Here is an 11,476-nt window from a genome sequence, read left to right as displayed (position 1 = left end):
TTACCTTCTAGCCTATAATCTTCCTGCTCAAAAGTCAGCAAAAATAGTATAGCCAGTCCTGTAAAGGAAAGTATTGGCTAGAGCTATGAGTGTGAGATTGAGTTCTACCCACTGAACTGAGTGCTTAACTTAATTTTCAATTCTGCATCGCTAGCACTGAGTGTGGACAGACCAGTGGACACGATTGGGTTTTCAACTTACCCAAATTTCAGTAAACCATGTCTGTCCACATATTTATGGGAATCTATGTGAACTGAAGGCTTAATTGAGCCAGGGGCTTCATTTCCTATGGGAGAAGGAGATAAGATTTCCCCCAAGTAGGTAGTTGTTTTACTCCTTTGTGTAAAACTAAGATGGCACCAGGACCTTGCAATTGGGTATACCATTTTCATTTGACTAAGCAAGTCCGAGTGGACCATTTCTTTGCTAGTCATCGATTCTGTGTGGAGATATTAAGACAGAAAGCAACAAGGCATTTGCAAGGCAGGAAAGAAAGAAGAAAGCAAGGAAGGAAGGAAGGAAGGAAGGAAGGAAGGAAGGGAGGGAGGGAGGGAGGGAGGGAGGGAGGGAGGGAGGAGGGAAGGAAGGAAGGAGAAAGAAAGAAGAAAGAAAGGAAAGAAAGAAGAAAGAAAGGAAAGAAAGAAAGAAGAAAGAAGGAAGGAAGGAAAGAAGGAAGGAAGGAAGAAAGAAGGAGGGAGGGAGGGAATAAAGGAACGAAGTGGAAGAAAGAGAGAGAGAGAGAGAAAGAAAGAAGTACAAAGAAAGGAAAAAGAAAGAAAGAAAGAGGAAAGAAAGAAAGACAGAAAGAAGAAAGAAAGAAGAAAGGAAAGAAGAAAGAAAGAAAAAAGAGAAAGAAAGAAGAAAGAAAAAGGAAGGAAGGCAAGAAGGGGAGAAGGAAGGAAGGATGAGAAGGAAGGAAGAAAGAGGAAGGAAGGAAGGAGGGAGGGAAGGAAGGAAGGAAACAAGGAAGGAAGGAAGGAGAAAGAAAGAAAGAAAGAAAAGAAAGAAAGAAGGAAGGAAAGAAGGAAGGAAGGAAGGAAGGAAGGAAGAAAGAAAGAGGGAGGGAGGGAAGGAATAAAGGAAGGAAGTGAAAGAAAGAGAGAGAGAGAAAGAAGGAAGAAGAAAGAAAGGAAAAAGAAAGAAAGAGGAAAGAAAGAAAGAAGAAAGAAAGAAGAAAGGAAAGAAAGAAAAAAGAAAGAAAGAAGAAAGAAAAAGGAAGGAAGGCAGGAAGGGGAGAAGGAAGGAAGGATGAGAAGAAAGGAAGAAAGAGGAAGGAAGGAGGGAGGGAAGGAAGGAAGGAAGGAAGGAAGGAAATGGACAGATAACACATCATACCTACATCAGGTTGGTGGCACTGCTGTATTGAAAAACAACCTTGAAGACTCAGGAGCTACCAAGTCTTCAATAAAAGTTGTTCTTTCCTTCTTCTTCTGGGATTTTCTATTATTTTGTTAGACTGCATGAAAGAGAGCAAGAATCACCACTCCACATGCACAGTCCCTGAACAGAACTATCTCCTTTGATTCTTTATTAATATGTACAGTAGAATCATAATAAGGCACATTAATATCAGTTATATGTTTCTGCACAATAATGTGCTGATTTAACCTAGAGGCCTCCATTCACCCATCAGCTGGATTCAGGCACTGTTTCTTTTTTTCTAATGGGGATTTATATGTCCCTTGTGTCAGGGGGCTAAAATAGTTGCCATGATAGTATGCTATGCCCTGGCTTAGCAAGAAGAATATAGGCAGAAGCTACTGAATAAGGGTTGGTTGGTGGAGGCGGAGATTAGCTTCAGAAAGATGGCTGGGGCTTAAAAGGCTTTTTTGGTCCCCCTGGGTGGATGCCACCTCATCCTCGGCATACCTTCAAATTCTTTCAAGTGTTGTGGCCCAGAAGTCTCTTTTTTAACCTCCTTTTCCCAATGTCTATTCTCTTCCTTGCAGCCTGCAGTGCCAACCCTGAGAACACAGAGGCTGTGGAGATTTTTTAATTTTGTCAAATGCAAATATGAAAGTGAATGAATGCTTTGATCATTGCCTTATCAATTTAATACCACTGAGTCATCCATGATCCTGGCCTACAGGGATCTTTGACTTAAATGAAATCTTGCTGCTTCTATGCAGCACTCTAGGCATGAGAAATTTCAATTCACAAAGAGAATTTGAGACTAGAAATTTCTAAGGCAAAACCTTTTTTAATTAATAGAAATTATGATTGCCCAACTAACGACTGAGCAAAATCTCTCAAATGTTCTCATATCTTACACTCTCTGGAAAGATTTTTTCTGGTATTTTTGGAGGAAACCTGTCTATATATTAAGATGGGATATATGTCTAGAAAGATAGGTTGAGCTATATTTTAGAAGTTGTTAAATACTACAGGATATTAATTGTATTCTTTATGAGAAAAAAGAAAGTCTTTAAAAATGACTTTAGGTGATGAGTTTATATTCCATTAAGATTACTGTAGCAGCATTACAACTCATTTTTTAATAAATAAAAAGGCCGGAATAAAGAATCTCCATTAAAAATCCATTAGACTAGCCTTGAGCAGAGATGTTGAAGTCTTGGGCCGGGGATGAAACCGCAGAAATGGAAAAACTACTCCTCTAGGGGGTATATTAAAGAAAGATAAACAGGGCAAGTTGCCTGTTAATGGCATGGGAAGGGAGGTAAAGCAGAAGAAGCAGTGTGAGAAAAGTGTAGCTGCCTTAGAGGAGGGTAGAGCCATTAAAGGGTCTAGGATACAAATGAGCGATAACAAGCTTGATAGGATTTGAGTGAAAGGGATAAAATAGACTGCTGAATTTGAAGTTTCTGTGCAATTTTAAGAGGAAATTCCAATTGGTAGAGTGACTACATAATTTATCTATCATTCAAATGAGTATATTTTAAAGTGAAATGAATGCTTGTGCATCGTTATTAATAGCAATTGACATAAGCTCAGACTATCCCAAGTGAGTTGGGATAGATTGCCAGCCCACGTTGCGCACTATATGGCAGTTGATCTCAGGAGAGAGATTTGAGTTGACGTTTTCAGTAATAGCAGTACATGTTAATAACACCCCAGAAAAATGTGTGGCAATGTATTTACTTATCTTTATTTATAGCAATTGGCATATCACTTCACAGTTTATTAAGAGTTTTATTGGATATCACCTGATTTGATAACTGAAACCTAAAAAGCGGGGAGGGAGGTCCCATCTTGCACTGGTAAAATATATCTGTTTGTCTTTATGTCCTTCAGAATATTTAATACTATTTGAATACTGGAGCAAACTATAAGCTCCGTGGAGGTTTTTCTTGTTCCAGTTAAAGCTATATTCCAAACACCAAAAAATAAATACGAAATTCACTGTGACAAATGTATCACTTTGGAAGTTGTCAGGATGCAAATGATCTGACTCTCGGGTTCATGTTAATTGTATATTTGAGCTTACTTTCTGAGATACGTACTTCTCTGAAGGAGAAAGAGAAAAGATTGTGTGAATAAGAGCAGGAAGAGGCCTATAATTATATTGTGTCATGATATCAATCAGAATTACAAAATTTGAACATGTATAAGGACCCTAAGATAATTATAACATGGTAACAATCTTCGAAAGTCTTCAAGTCTATTTATCAGAAACAAATAGAGTGAAAAACAGCTATCCTCTCTCCCAAGATTGCTATAGCAGACATGGGAAAAGGAAAAGTGTCTTTATTTTTTTTATAGCTGATTTAAACCTTGCCAAAATCCACTATCCAGATGCTCAGAGAAAAGACGTAAACATTTCAATTAAAAAGATATCAATATTTTCTGGTTTAAATAGTCCACCTTTTAGTAAGTGCTTAGATATTCAGCTCCTCCCTCCCAACCTTTTGCAATCCAAGATGGTGTCTGAATATACTGCAGAGCTGCTCACTTTTTGTTCACAATAATGTAGGAATAGGATCTTAAATGCAAGTGTAGTTATTGCTGCTCTCCAGGTTCTTGCTGACTTCTGATGATGCTTTCTGTGGTCCTCTGACCACTGCTCTACCTGCACACATATGACGTTACAGTCTTCAGATAGTGAACTTGTGACATGTTCTTTCAGCTTGGTCTGGATACTGTGGTCTTCCCTGTTGACTCAGGATGGCTGCAGCTCCTGCTGGTACTAGTTATACCCTGGAAGTCTCTCTGCAACATTTGTCCATTCCCAATTTCTCCTTGTAAGACTTGAGCCTTTCCATACAGACCTAACTCAAAGCCTACGAAGGTCACACCTTGCACGTTCTCACCTCTCCCACATTCATGCACAGAATTTGTGCAAACATCTGTACATCTTCCATATAATGTGAGATTGAGGGTAGATTCCCAGGAGATAAACTCTGGCTTCTGTCTGCCTATATAGTTACTGTTTATACTCTGACTAGCCTGTCCAGGTTGGCATAACACCCCCCTCCCACCCCACCCCATCCCACACACAAAGAAAAGGTCCTCAATGTCTTAAACAGGGACTCAGATGAAAAACTCCTGTCTTTCACCATTCAGAGATGTGGGGGCAAGGGTGAAAAGGAGAGGGAAAATAACAGTGCATACATGTCACCACTTTCTCCTTCTCTCCTTCTCACAATCTACCCAAAGATGGAATAAGCAGGTTTTCTGTTTCCTATTCTTGGCTAGATGAAATTTCTCCCTATGTCTACCTCTTCTTTTTTTTTTTTCCAGAATTGGAGTCTCACTCTGTCACCCAGGCTAAAGTGCAGTGGCATGAACAAGACTCATAGCAGCCACCGATTTCTGGGCTCAAGGGATCCTCCCTCTTCAGCCTCCCTTGTAGATAGGCCTGAGCCACTGCACCCAAACCCCTTTCTTTCTTGAAGTGATTTTCCCCCTGCACATTTCTGTTTTACTTATGTAGCGTCTATTATATGCAAGAGTTGTTTGAAAAGCTTTACAAAAATTAACTAACTTAATCCTCGTAATAGCCCACAGGATAAGGACTATTATTATTATCAGTGTACAGATAAAGCATTTAGCTAGGTAGTAGCAAAGCCAGGATTTGGACCCGTACGATCTTGCTCAAATCAAAGTTTAATCGCTACGCTGTGTTTCTTCATTGTTAGGTGGTTAGGTGGCATGACTGTGAGAAAATATGAATTACACATGCATGAAACCTTCTTTAATTTAATATTTTCAAAATATTATTTAAGCTCATTTTTTTCTTAAGGTATCAAAATGAACAAGAGGATATGAGAAGATTGTGTAAGTCCTGAAGATGGTGAGAGATGAGAAAGAGGAGAACTTCACGGTATAAGAATAGGTGGTGCTAACTTTAAAAAAAAATGAAGAGTACATAAATAACATTAAGAAATGGTCCTTGGACTTAACAATAGAAAGGTCCATTAATACATTCATTGGTGAACTAAAGCTTGAATCCAGGCCTTCTATGCTGAAATTTTCTCCTCTTTCTATTCCTCATATTCTTTTCATTATGAAGTCTGCCTTTCATCTTATAGAAGCATTTAAGTGCTCTTCTGTCTTGTTTAGATTTGTTTGAAGTGATTGCAAATTGTCTATGTGATAAGATAGAAATAGGTTTATTAGTAATTTAGTTCTTGCCTAAAACATAGGTTTATTTTTCTATTTCCTAACCCCACACCATGCAATTGCATTTTATGAAAATGTGAAACTGAATTATTGGTAGTTTTCTTTTAATATGTATCTTAATTCCCTTACATTTCTGGCCTTTGCACAAAATGGCCTTTCTGCTTAAGGGGCATCTTACAGAATTCTCTTGGCCTCTTCTCTTTTCCCATTGTATGGAAAAACTTGTCTCTTTGAGCACTTTCTGTTGTCCTTTAGGCATCAGCCCTTTTGTGAAGACTTTCTTTCTTTTCCTTCCTTCCTTCCTTCCTTCCTTCCTTCCTTCCTTCCTTCCTTCCTTCCTTCCTTCCTTCCTTCCTCTCTCTCTTTCCTTCCTTCCCTCTTTCTTTCTCTTTCTTTCTTTCTTTCTTTCTTTCTTTCTTTCTTTCTTTCTTTCTTTCTTTCTTTCTTTCTTTCTCTCTCTCTCTTTCTCTTTCTTTCTTTCTTCTTTCTTTCTTTCTTTCTTTCTTTCTTTCTTTCTTTCTTTCTTTCTTTCTTTCTTTCTTTCTTTCTTTCTTTCTTTCTTTCTTTCTTTCTTTCTCTTTCTTTCTTTCTCTTTCTTCTTTTTAGAAAGAATCTCCCTTTGTCACCAAGACTGAGTGCAGTGGCATGAGCATAGCTCACTGTAACCTCACAATCTTTGTTTCCAGTGATGATCCTCCTGTCTCATCCTCCCAAGTAGCTGAGACTACAGGCATGTGCCACCATGCCTTGCTAACTTTTTTTTTCTTGTAGAGACAGGTTCTTGCTATATTGCCCAAGCTAATCTCAAATTTCTGCACACAAACAATTCTCCCTCCTTGACCTCTCCAAAATGCATGAGCCATCACACCCAGCCAAGACATTTTTGATTTCCAGAGAAAGTTTCTGCTTCCTTTTTTGAGAATGAAAGTAATCACTCTCAATAACTAGTACAACACATGTAAGCCAAGTCTATACTGGCTTGCAAGAACCAATGTTGAAATTTTCCAAGAATTTGGCAAACTGGCTATTAGGCCCATCAGTGGCTTGAAATTGACCATGGTGGGTGTATTTGTATCATGGAAATCTGCAAACACAACAAATCTTTGTTTGTTATTGTTTTGTTTTGTTCTTCTGGAGAGCAGGTTTATCAGCACATCTATGAAGATAATATGTCTATCATACAAATATATATTTATATAAAATGATATTATGGTGAGTGTCATTAAGCTAAATTAGGCAAGCAATTAAGGTGATGCTATATTCTTCATATTTTTGCCTACTTTATAAAAGACAATTTCATTTCTCTAAGAAAAGTTCCCTATAGTCAGGCTAGAACTTCAAGGGAAAAAAAAAATCTGTATTCTGAAGAAATAGGTCTGCATTTACATACACTATCATCAGCAAACAGCACAGTTATATAACTGTGCAGACCTTTACAACCTGGCCTTTGGTAACTTAAATAGGATTAATAGAAATCTTTTGGCAAGAAAGAATGCTAGTCAGAGTAGAAAATATTCTGGCAATCTACCCTTTCAGCAGTCATTGTAAGAGGTGTTGATAATAGGATGATAGAGTCAAACACTTGAAGATCTCCTGGAGGAAAGGCTGATGTTTGCAAGCTATACAAGAAGAAACAAGAAGCAAAGAAATAAAATTTGACCGCTACTAAGCCAATATATATTATAGCATACTTTTAATAAAGACACTTAGGAAAAATTTCCCTCAGATCCTGGTAGCAGGCAAAGCTGACTTTTCATCATTAGTTGTTTCTAACTTTATGTACACTATGAATCCTGTAACTAATCCTGTTTTCCTTTTTTGATCTGATGTCTGGGAGATTAGAGCTGTATTTGTAACCTAAATATTTAAGGTATGGAACCATGAGGGCATAAGTGTGAATGCTAACCCAAGCTCCACGTTTACTCTTCTCTATTTTCCTTTTGTCTTTCACCTTTACTTCTTCTTTTGTAGTGTATACAGTTTTGTAAATCACCCTAAGACCTTTTTGTTCTGAAATGGGGTCTAAATAAGTATCACAGGCATGAGATGGGCACAGCAGCTGGTTCTGTAAACCACAGTTGCAGTGCTGGTTTCAAGGGAATATTGTGTCCATTATTTCAGCTTCTGCTAAAAAAGGCCCTAGGATACTGATAGCCAAACTAATTTTGTAGTTATGAAAATTAAATTAAAAAGGCTGGGGTGTGATCAATGTAGTACGGTAACAAAGGAATTACTAGAGGCCAAGATTTATCCTTTAAGCCCACCTGTAGTTACTAACATTGGAAAATGACGGGTTAATGACATGTTGGTAGCTTAGGCAAATTATGTCTTCCTTGATGACAAGGATAATGGTTCTTTGGGTAAACTTTTCTCCCAGTAACAGGAATCTGATACTAACCTAATGATGCAATATAGATACTTTTTAGCCTATACTTACTACTCCACAATCTAAGTTATAGTTATGATAGCTCAACTATACATGTTAGTGTAAATAAGGCTTTCCATATTGATTTTAACAGTCTTATGGTATGCATGATTTACTTTTAAAAGGCAAACGTTTGTTCCATCAGAATATATACCTTTAGGCTACCTGTTTAGCCATCATCACTCAGAAAGACCCCAAACTGTCTTAATAGTATGTGAATGAGTGTTTGTACCTCTGGAGAAAAGATGTGGCGTCTATATTGATGTTAATTCAATAGGATAAATAAAATATGACATGTAAGAGTCCCTAAAATCAATGTTGACATTGATATACTGTTTTATTTCTGTGAATTTAAATGTTTTTGTACCTAAAGTAATTTAAATATAAGTAGATATTGATTTACATCATGTACATACACTTTAGCTAGCTAAAATGCCCCCTTTTCTTCTCATTGGACTATAACTGATATTTTTACAAGGTTAGAAAATTCAGAGTCTTTTATAGAAGATGGCAAGGTAAAGAAATTTGATGGGGAATAGAAAACAAAGGGGATACATACAAAGTTATAGACACTGATATTTTAAAATCAGCTTTTGTCAGTAGGCTTATATATGCAAATAATGATGCTGGGATTAGAGAGAAAGAACAGGTAAGCATGGTCTAGATTTTGAAATAAACCTAGCCTCTTTTACAACAAATCCAAAAGAGCCAGTGTTAATTCAGCAATTACTCTACATTAAAGGCATATTTAGGGTAAGTACTTAAATTGAAATATGACATATTTTAGGACAGACTTCTAAGTATTTCCTTGCATTCACAGACGTGAAGCTGCTGAACAGTCTTCAGTGTAGCCACGATTTTGTGTGGTGCTCTTTTTAACAGTGTTTGCATTTTAAAATTTTAAACTGTGCAATAGGCCAATTCAAAAGACAAAAAGTACTACAGGGTTATTTTACTTCTCTTTAAAAACATATACATGTATTAGCATGGGGAAGATATTGTATTTTCTTATAACTTAAAATATCTACTATGTAAGGTAGGTGAATAAAATTTACACTGGCATTTTGCCAGAAAATATTAGACTCTGGCTAAATCTGTGGAGAAGAACATGAAGGCAATTTTGTAATCTTTTATTCTGTACATATATATTTATAGCAATCACAATATATTCAGATTAAATATCTGATTTCATCTCTTAATTGAAGTTGATATTATTACCATTTTACAATTTTTATATAAGGATAAATTATAAAATGATGTGCCAAAGGTTACATGGTGATAGGGCTAGAATTAATTCATTCTATTTAATGCAATATTGTTCTCAGCAGCGTTGTTTATGCAAGTAGGTATGCTGGGTACTGGAAATACATAGATATATAAAATTCTCTTCTACAATTGCAGAGAAAAAAGGCAATGGACCAAGAATTCCGTCTATGTCCAAGTTGGCTGTTTTAGAAAATTTATTTCTCTCATTCCTGATTATTTGAGATAAAAGACAATTGAAATTATTATATCATCAACTGCATTAGAAAATCAGGAAGCTGCATGTGACCAGCGAAATGGGAGCATATTTTAACAGAGAAGGAGACAGATAGAGGGTGGGAGCTGGGGGTAGAGAGAGTTAAATTATGAGTCTCTGAAATGTCAGACTCAACCATGTTAAAATGCAGAATATAACTTCATGTTGACTCTGCTTCTTGCCACATTTATGCTGTCATTTAGCATTTCTATAAACATCATAAACTGATCATATGTGAAAACCTTAATGTTTATGTAATTACATTTTAAAAATATAAATGAATAGGTGGTATGTTAGGAAACACAGTTTCCACTCTTCTCAGAACTTGGTGGCATGAGTACATGACTGAAATGAGAAAAGAATGGGTAGAAGTTTTAAAATACACTTCTTTCCTCCACATTGTTCTAAGATAAGAGGTTGCAGAGCAGGCTTTTATTATCAGGCTGAAATACTCAATATATAAATGTGAAAATAGTTACTGATTTTTATCCCCACCTGACAGAGTAATGAGAAATCATCTTTTCAAATGAAAATTTATTTTTGAAACATTGTGTAGTGAATAACAATGCATTTTAACTTAAAACTTCTAATTCAGATTCTTCATACAGTAACATAATATTTTTTAAGGAAGAACAGGTATTTGGATAAAGAAATTGGAAAGCAGTGAAGGTGTCGATAGATTTTTCAAACTATAGACAATGTTTGAATCTTCCATACATGTGCTTAACTGACCACAAATTTAAAGTAGATTGCAATGAAAAAAATACCAATCTATAACTAAAGATTCTTATGATAAAGATCAGAGTTAACTACTGAAAACCAATAAAAAAATTAGAACAAAAATTTCACATACCATTTGGGAATAGAAAGAAACTATCAATAAAATGTGTAAGTACTCAGTATTATTTTGAACCTATCCCTCAGCCTTATCGCTATGTAATTTGCAGGCACCAATAGCCATCTGCCCTGAGAAAAGATTATTAGCACTTTTGGCCTATTTTACTAATTAAATTCAAGTGGTATATAAATCTCACTTATGGTATAAAACGAAGAAGGTGAAGCAGAGAAAGAGAAAAATCAAAGCTCATGAAATAAAAGAAAGAAAATGTCTTCCCTTGAGAGTCAATATTCAATTACTTCTGGCTCTATGATATAAAAATGTTTTAAAACAATATTTTATAGTAACTACTGAATCACCTTTGGAACAACCACTTAAGTGAATAATACGTTTTAACATCCCTGTGAACAATGTGGTATAATAACATAAATGACATATCACATATAAAATTCAAGGCAAACTTTTCTCTGTATTTTAAAAAGATGGTTTTGGCCAACCTACAGTTGCAATTCTATTACAACTCTCAGAGTCTGTAATTAGTGAAAAAGACAAATTGAGAGAGGGAGATTAACATCTGTGATTCGATGGTCATTGTCACAAATGTCCTATGTCACTCTGACTATATTTTCTCATTCTTCTTCTGCTTTCTCTTAATGCCCACAAGACCTAAAATCAACAGGTTGCAATATTAGTCATTACATCATCTGTTCTCATCTTGATTAGCCAAGACCTGCTGTTTCTTCTGCCTGACTGAAGCTAGTGATGATTGAGAACAACAAGGAAACCTTCCTACACCTTTCTAGGAAAAATAACAACCAATTTCTTTATAAATATTGAAACATTATTTATATGAAGTATTCTTAAGATTAAACACACTTGGGTATTTCTCCTGGGTTCCACAGTTTTAATCCTGAGTCAGGGATTTATAGACTAGTGAAATTTCTATTAAAGTAACTATTAAATTGATTCGGATTTATTTAGTTAGTAATAATTTTGCTGCTCGCCTACCCAAAATATACTGACCAAATATTTGGTTTGGTTGCTCTGTGTAAATTCTGCTTCTCTTTATGCTATCTCCATTAAGTAATAGATTGACTTCATGATTGTTTGCAAG

This window comes from Macaca mulatta, chromosome 9, assembly GCF_049350105.2.
Source record: "Macaca mulatta isolate MMU2019108-1 chromosome 9, T2T-MMU8v2.0, whole genome shotgun sequence".
Classification (NCBI taxonomy): domain Eukaryota; kingdom Metazoa; phylum Chordata; class Mammalia; order Primates; family Cercopithecidae; genus Macaca; species Macaca mulatta.
This window is presented reverse-complemented; position numbering follows the sequence as displayed.